The following is a 7,037-nucleotide window of genomic DNA, read 5'->3' on the forward strand; positions in this document are numbered from 1 at the left end:
CTGTAAAATCAATACATGTAAAATCCGCGGCTCGTGGTCTTGCGGTAGCGTTCTCGCTTCCCGCGCACGGGGTCCCGGGTTAGATTCCTGGCGTGATCCGGGATTTTCTCTGCCTCGAGATGATTGGGTGTTGTGTGCCTTTCATCATCATTTCATCCTCACTCACTCGCAAGTCGCCGTAGTGGCGTTAAAGAACTTGTGGAGCGGCGGTCGAACCACCCCGCGAGGGGTCTCCCGGCCACCAATGCCATACGCTCATTATAAATACGTGTAAAAAGTTCCAAGCACAATATTTTAATGATATATGATGTGTTTTTTAATACATAACATGTACAGTCTTTTGTTCTATTATCGCCATCCAACTGTGTTACACTCAATTAAGAGGTAAATTTATAACATATATAAAAATCTTATGGTTATCGCTAGACAGCTGCAATATTGACGCCAGATAAATAGACCTATTGTGATGCGAAAACATCTTTCATTATTTCCTGTACTGACACACTCGATAAACTATACACTGTAGCATTTTTCAAGCTAACACTTGTGAGCATTCATTTTCGTCACTCTCACTTGGATTTTCTACAGCACTTAATTTACGTATACTGTGAACAGCGTCTACCACCATTACGTTCACCTGGCAGAGCCATCTGCGTTGAAGGCTCTGCCGCCCTTCGTCGGCAGCGGCGGCCTACTGACACTTGTTTCTCAGGTGCGATTGCCTTTCTAGCTGCATTGTCCCCGCCGCGGCTGGGGGACCGCCGGATTAGCGGTAAGCTCAGCTGATGAATGCGCCGGCCATCAGCAGCCCATATTTCTCGCAGCCGCCTGGGCTGCGTTGCGCCGCGCCGCGCTGCGTGCGGTGGCCTCGCTTGGCGTGGCGTGGTGTGGCGTGCGGTGGCGGCCCTGATTTCGGCAGAGAGCGGGCCTGTCGCGGGGGAATCCCCCACGTCTTGGGGGAGCGTGATGGATGGCCGCTTATCGCGCCCGTGGCGCTTAACAAACTGCCGCCGCCACATCCTTCATAAAAGGGCCTGCCACGCCCCGGACGGCTGGGACGGGCGCTCCGCAAACGCACGCAGGCAACTCCTGTCATTCGAGGTGAAATACGACAACAGGAGGCTTACTCCCAAAAGGTTTGTCACTTATTCTGAACATTGCTCTGTAAAGGATTTCGATGGAGGAAGCGAGATGGAGCAACGAAACTCAGCTGGGAAGTCTCTAACCCGAGCTTTCAGAAATCCTAATTAATTTTTATGACTCATGCAGAGATAAGACACTAGAATGTGGGCAACTAATAGAGAAGAGACTACTGAGAAACTGATGTCAGTAGCACTAAAAAATTTAAAAAGAAACAGACTATATTACAGTTTAATGACTTCATCATCGAATCATCATCATTCTGGAAACATCCCCCAGGCTGTAGCTAAGTCATGTCTCCGTAATATCCTTTCTTCCAGAAGTGCTAGTCCTGCAAGGTTCGCAGAAGAGCTTCTGTGAAGTTTGGAAGGTAGGAGACGAGGTACTGGCAGAACTGAAACTGTGAGGACGGGTCGTGAGTAATGCTTGGGTAACTCAGTTGATAGAACAACTGCCCTCAAAAGGCGAAGGTCCCGAGTTCGAGACTCGGTCCGGCACACAGTTTTAATCTGCCAGGAAGTTTCATATCAGCGCACACTCCGCTGCAGAGTGAAAATCTCATTCTGAAGACGTCATCATCGTTGAAAACATGTACAGCGACCCTTACCACCTAGCCGGCCAGAGTGGCCGTGCGGTTCTAGGCGCTACAGTCTGGAACCGAGCGACCGCTACGGTCGCAGGTTCGAATCCTGCCTCGGGCATGGATGTGTGTGATGTCCTTAGGTTAGTTAGGTTTAATTAGTTCTAAGTTCTAGGCGACTGATGACCTCAGAAGTTAAGTCGCATAGTGCTCAGAGCCATTTGAACCATTTTGAACCTTACCACCAATACCATCCCTTCTGCATGTTTTTTATCACTGTAACGAAATAGGCCATATGATTTCACTCAGATGAAAAGTCACAAGTGGCTCACAGAATAGCGAAATTGTTTCTTGTAGCCTTGCCTACCACTTTATAAATACTGCATGTATGCATATATATTAATCAACTTTTATATTTTAACATTACCTTTTCTTATCTTGGTAAAATGTCCAGCGTTGCTAGAGAACCAGTACTGACAAGCAATGCCACGAACAGTGGTGGGGCACTCGGAATCTGGTAGGTGGAGTATCGGTTTTAGCCGAAAACAGTGATCTTGGGAGGAAAAAACCGTAGCGCCATTTAGCCCTTCGTACTTACATGTCAGTACCATACGATCACAGCTTTGTGCACGAGCTCAAATTGAAACCCTTTAGAGGAAAAGACAGTTCGACTAACTAACCCACATGCCCGCCCGGTTGGCCGTGCGGTCTAACGCACGGCTTTCCGGGCGGGGTGGATCGCCTGGTCCCCAGCACAAATCCGCCGGGTGGATTTGTGTCGAGGTCCGGTGAACCGGCCAATCTGTGGATGGTTTTTAGGCGGTTTTGCAACTGCCTCGGCAAATGCTGGCTGGTTCCCCTTATTCTGCCTCAGCTACACTATGTCGGCAATTGCTGCGCAAACAAGTCCTCCACGTACGCGCACACCACCATTACTCTACCACGCAAACATAGGGGTTACACTCGTCTGGTGTGAGACGTTCCCTGGGGGTCCACCGGGGGCCGAACCGCACAATAACCCTGGGTTCGGTGTGGGGCGGCGGAGGGGTGAAGTGGACTGCGGTAGTCGTCGTAGGGTTGTGGACCACTGCGGCTGCGGCTGGGACGGAGCCTCTCCGTCGTTTCTAGGTCCCCGGTTAACATAACATAACTAACCCACATACTAAGATGTCGTCCATAACTGACTGTATGTAAAGGGATGTGAAGCGCTAAATACAATCAATTATTGGTTCACTGCTTCAGTCACTTTTATTTTACGTGGAGCTTTCGACAAATAATGCACCACTTATTTTTTCTCAGCCACTTTCGGTTGAAAAAAATGGGGAATCTGTTGTGGGGCATCGTGGAATATTCCCGCTTCTACCTCTACAGTTTCAAGATGTTCCGATAGGTCGCGTTGCTATGCACAGAGTTCAAAATGGTGTCTGTAACAAACCTGCGTGCCAAGCAGAGAGCTATCATTGAGTTTGTTGTGGTGGAAAACCTCAGCATCGCAGATATGCAGATATTCACAGTCGCCTGCAGAATGTCTATGGAGACCTGCTAGTGAACAAAAGCACGGTGGGTCGTTGGGCGAGGCGTGTGTCATCATATCAACAAGCTCGTGCAAACCTGTCCAACCTCCCACGTGCTCGACAGCCGCACACAGTTCCTGCAATGGTAGAACTTCCAGACACTCTCATTCGAGGCGATTAATGGATCACAATCAAACACCTCGCTGCACAACTGGATGTTTCAGTTGAGAGTGCTGACACATTCGATCACCAATTGGGGCATTCAAAGGTGCGTGCCTGCTGGGTTTCTCGCATCTAACGGAAGACTTTAAAGTGCAATGAAGGGTCATCTGTACCGAATTGCTTGCACGTTACGAGGCTGATCGTGATTATTTCTTGCCGAACATCGTCACATGCGATGAAACATGAGTCCATCACTTCGAATAGGAAACAAAAGGCCAATCCTTGGAATGGCACCGCACCATCTCTCCTTCAAACAAAAAATTCGAAGCAGCACCCTCCTCTGGTAAAGTCTGGGACTCTGGAGGGAGTATTCTGTATAATCTCTTCTCTCATGAGTATTGTGCTACACTCAGGAGATTGAAGAAACGACTTCAGTGCGTCTGCCTTCACAAAAATGTGAACGAACGTCTCCTTCTCTACGACGACGCAAGCTTCTCACAAGTCTGCGCACCCGAAAGGAGCTCACAAAACTTCATTGGGCCTTTCTTCCTCATCCACCCTACAGCTTGGATCTCGTTCCTTCCGACTTCCATATGTTTGGCACAATTGGAACAATGAAGGATGCACTCCACATGAAGCAGTACGTGGATGATGGGAAAGTTATTGACGTAGCAAGACGTTGGCTCCACCGTCGACCAGTAGAGTGATACCATGCTGGTATTGCTGCCATATAGCTCCTCCCACCAGCATGGGGTAAGGCATAAGACAGTGTGAAACATTTCCTATGACGACTGCCATTATCCTTATCAAAATGGTTCAAATGGCTCTGAGCACTATGGGACTCAACTGCTGTGGTCATCAGTCCCCTAGAACTTAGAACTACTTAAACCTAACTAACCTAAGGACATAACACACACCCATGCCCGAGGCAAGATTCGAACCTGCGGCTGTAGCAGCAGCGCGGCTCCGGACTGGAGCGCCTTGAACCGCACGGCCACCACGGCCGGCTATCCTTATCACTTACATCGAGTACACGCCTTATTACCTACGGACTTGCCCCTGCCGCATTGGTATTGTCACAGGTTTGTCGCAGAGGCCACGACAATGCTGAGATTTCTGTCATCCACGCTATTCACACATGAAGTTACCTTTACGTAAGTCAATATTGTCATCCTGCACAGCACCCACCTGTGGTCTATGGAGTCTGAAAACTTACAGTCAACTCCCCAATGAGCAGATTAAGGAAATACACGCAACAATAAAGCTCATTATAGAACAAAATTACTTACAATTCAGTAATAAATTTTATTTACAAGAAGATGGATCAACAGTAGGGCCCCCAGTTTCAGGAGCCTTAGCAAATATTGTTTTAAACCACACTGAACAGATCATTTTCACAAAAATAGTAAGAAAAGAAAACAACATATTATACTGGTTCAGGTATATGGATGACATCCCATACTTAATAGATGAACCACAAACAGAAATAGAAAAGTTACATACTGCCATCAACAAGACACATAAAAATATAAACTTTACAACTGGAAGAGAACAGAACAACCAAATTAACTTTCTGGATATAACAACCAAAAAAACAAAACAATAAGCATAAGTTTGATATCTACCTTAACTCCACAGCAACAGATATTATCATTCCTACAATTGTCAAACCACCTACAGTCACAAAAGCAGGCAGCACTTCGACACATGCTCCATAGGTTCAACACAATGCCACTCGCCAAAGAAAGAACTGGGCATAATAATCAGATAGCATAAAATAATGGGTACAATAGTGACATAGTCACAAAGCTTAACAACAAAATTGAAAGAAAAATAAATGCAGAACCCACCAAACCACAGAAAACAACACAACAGAGCCAAACACAAACACGCAGTCCCATAACAACTACACAGGATATTAGAACAAGATAAAAGAAAACACAAGATGGTACACAATGACATACAAACACAAACTTACCCATAAAATCACCAACATTTTCAAAAGACAAGGGATAAATATAGCATACACTACAGACAATGCTATACAAAGATACACCCCAAAACTAACAAAAAACAGAGAATATACCAGAAAGCAGGTATATATCAACTACAGTGTAACACTTGTGATGGCAGATACATAGTACAAATGGGCAGAACATTTGATGTCAGATACAAAGAACACATGAAAGCCTGGAAATATGGGACAAACCACTCCACATTTGCAGAAAACTAAGAGAACATTAACACAAACAAACCACTAGAGAAGATGACATGAAAATAATTAAAATCAACAATAAAAACACCTCCTAACCCTGCAAGAAAATTGCCACATACAGAAAACCAAAGCAGAAAGGAAAACCTTGTCGAATGGTCAAGCACACATGCCAAGCAATTCATTGTTCACACTAAGAGATAAAATAACAGAATAACTCTCCCAAAGAGGATTAATATCACAATACCATCCAATACAATAATAATACCACCTAACATCTTTACATTCACTTATCCACGAACCCCTTCACAGAATATTGAAACGAAAAGTAAGATCAGCTGTTACCAAAGCTTTCAACCACTCGGTAGCAGCTAGTACATTCATACTCAGCGCCATACAATTCAAACTTCCAACCTCCCCCGCATTACAAAAAAAATTTCTTCAGTTCTCTCTCTCTCTCTCCCTCTCTCTCTCTCTGTCTCTCTTTCTCTCTCTCTCCCTGCCCCCCTCTCTCTCCCCCTCCCCCCCCCCCCTCTCTCTCTCTCTCTCTCTGTCTCTCTCTCATACACACACACGATATAAACATCATGAATACAAGTTAGTTTTGAAGATATACTTCGTTAGGTTTGCAACAAGTAGGTAAACACACCAAAGAGGAGGAAACACGTAATGGAATTGCAATATTTACGTTGTTAAAAGCAGTGCCCGAAGAAATAGTTATATCGAGTGGCAAAAGGACAATAGTATACCACAAAAAAGGAGAACATGGTGAACACTGTGAAAAAGGTCAGAATGCAAAGTTGTGCTTATATATCGGTAATAAAATGGCAGTGCGACCTCCAGACCAGATGAGAGAAAACGCAGATCAGCAAATCGTAAGTAATTAGCTTTTCACATAAAAAATCGCGACGTGAACTGTTCAATAATCTAAAAATAACAAAACTGTGTCGTTATAGATCCCACTGATGATGCCTTAGAACAAGAAAAAGGAGAAACGCGTCTGAGATAAATAGATTAAGTGGCAGCAGGAAAAGGCGGTTTTATTTACAAAACAAGTATTTACTGGGTATGCCGCAAATAAAAACAATAATGTAAATGGGGCTGTAAAAATTTCTGGCCACTGTACAGAGTTTCCGAACGAAGCTGAAAACTCAGTAGAAGAATGTATTTTTAAATTTCAAGAAATTATTGGTCTGGCATAAGTAAACTTGTTTTCGATATGTAGAACAAAGCGGACTGCTCCATAATTTCGATGTAGAAGACGCCGTAACAGGCAAGAAATGGCCCATAGGTGTCCCTCCAAAAGTATCGGTGAATCAGAGGAAAATGACGAAGAAGAAAGTTAGCCAAAGCAAAAGAGGATAAATGTCGAACTATAGAACTACAGCTTCTCCTGTTAAATGGAAAAGTTATAGAGACTCTGCAGAGA

This window comes from Schistocerca cancellata, chromosome 6, assembly GCF_023864275.1.
Source record: "Schistocerca cancellata isolate TAMUIC-IGC-003103 chromosome 6, iqSchCanc2.1, whole genome shotgun sequence".
Classification (NCBI taxonomy): domain Eukaryota; kingdom Metazoa; phylum Arthropoda; class Insecta; order Orthoptera; family Acrididae; genus Schistocerca; species Schistocerca cancellata.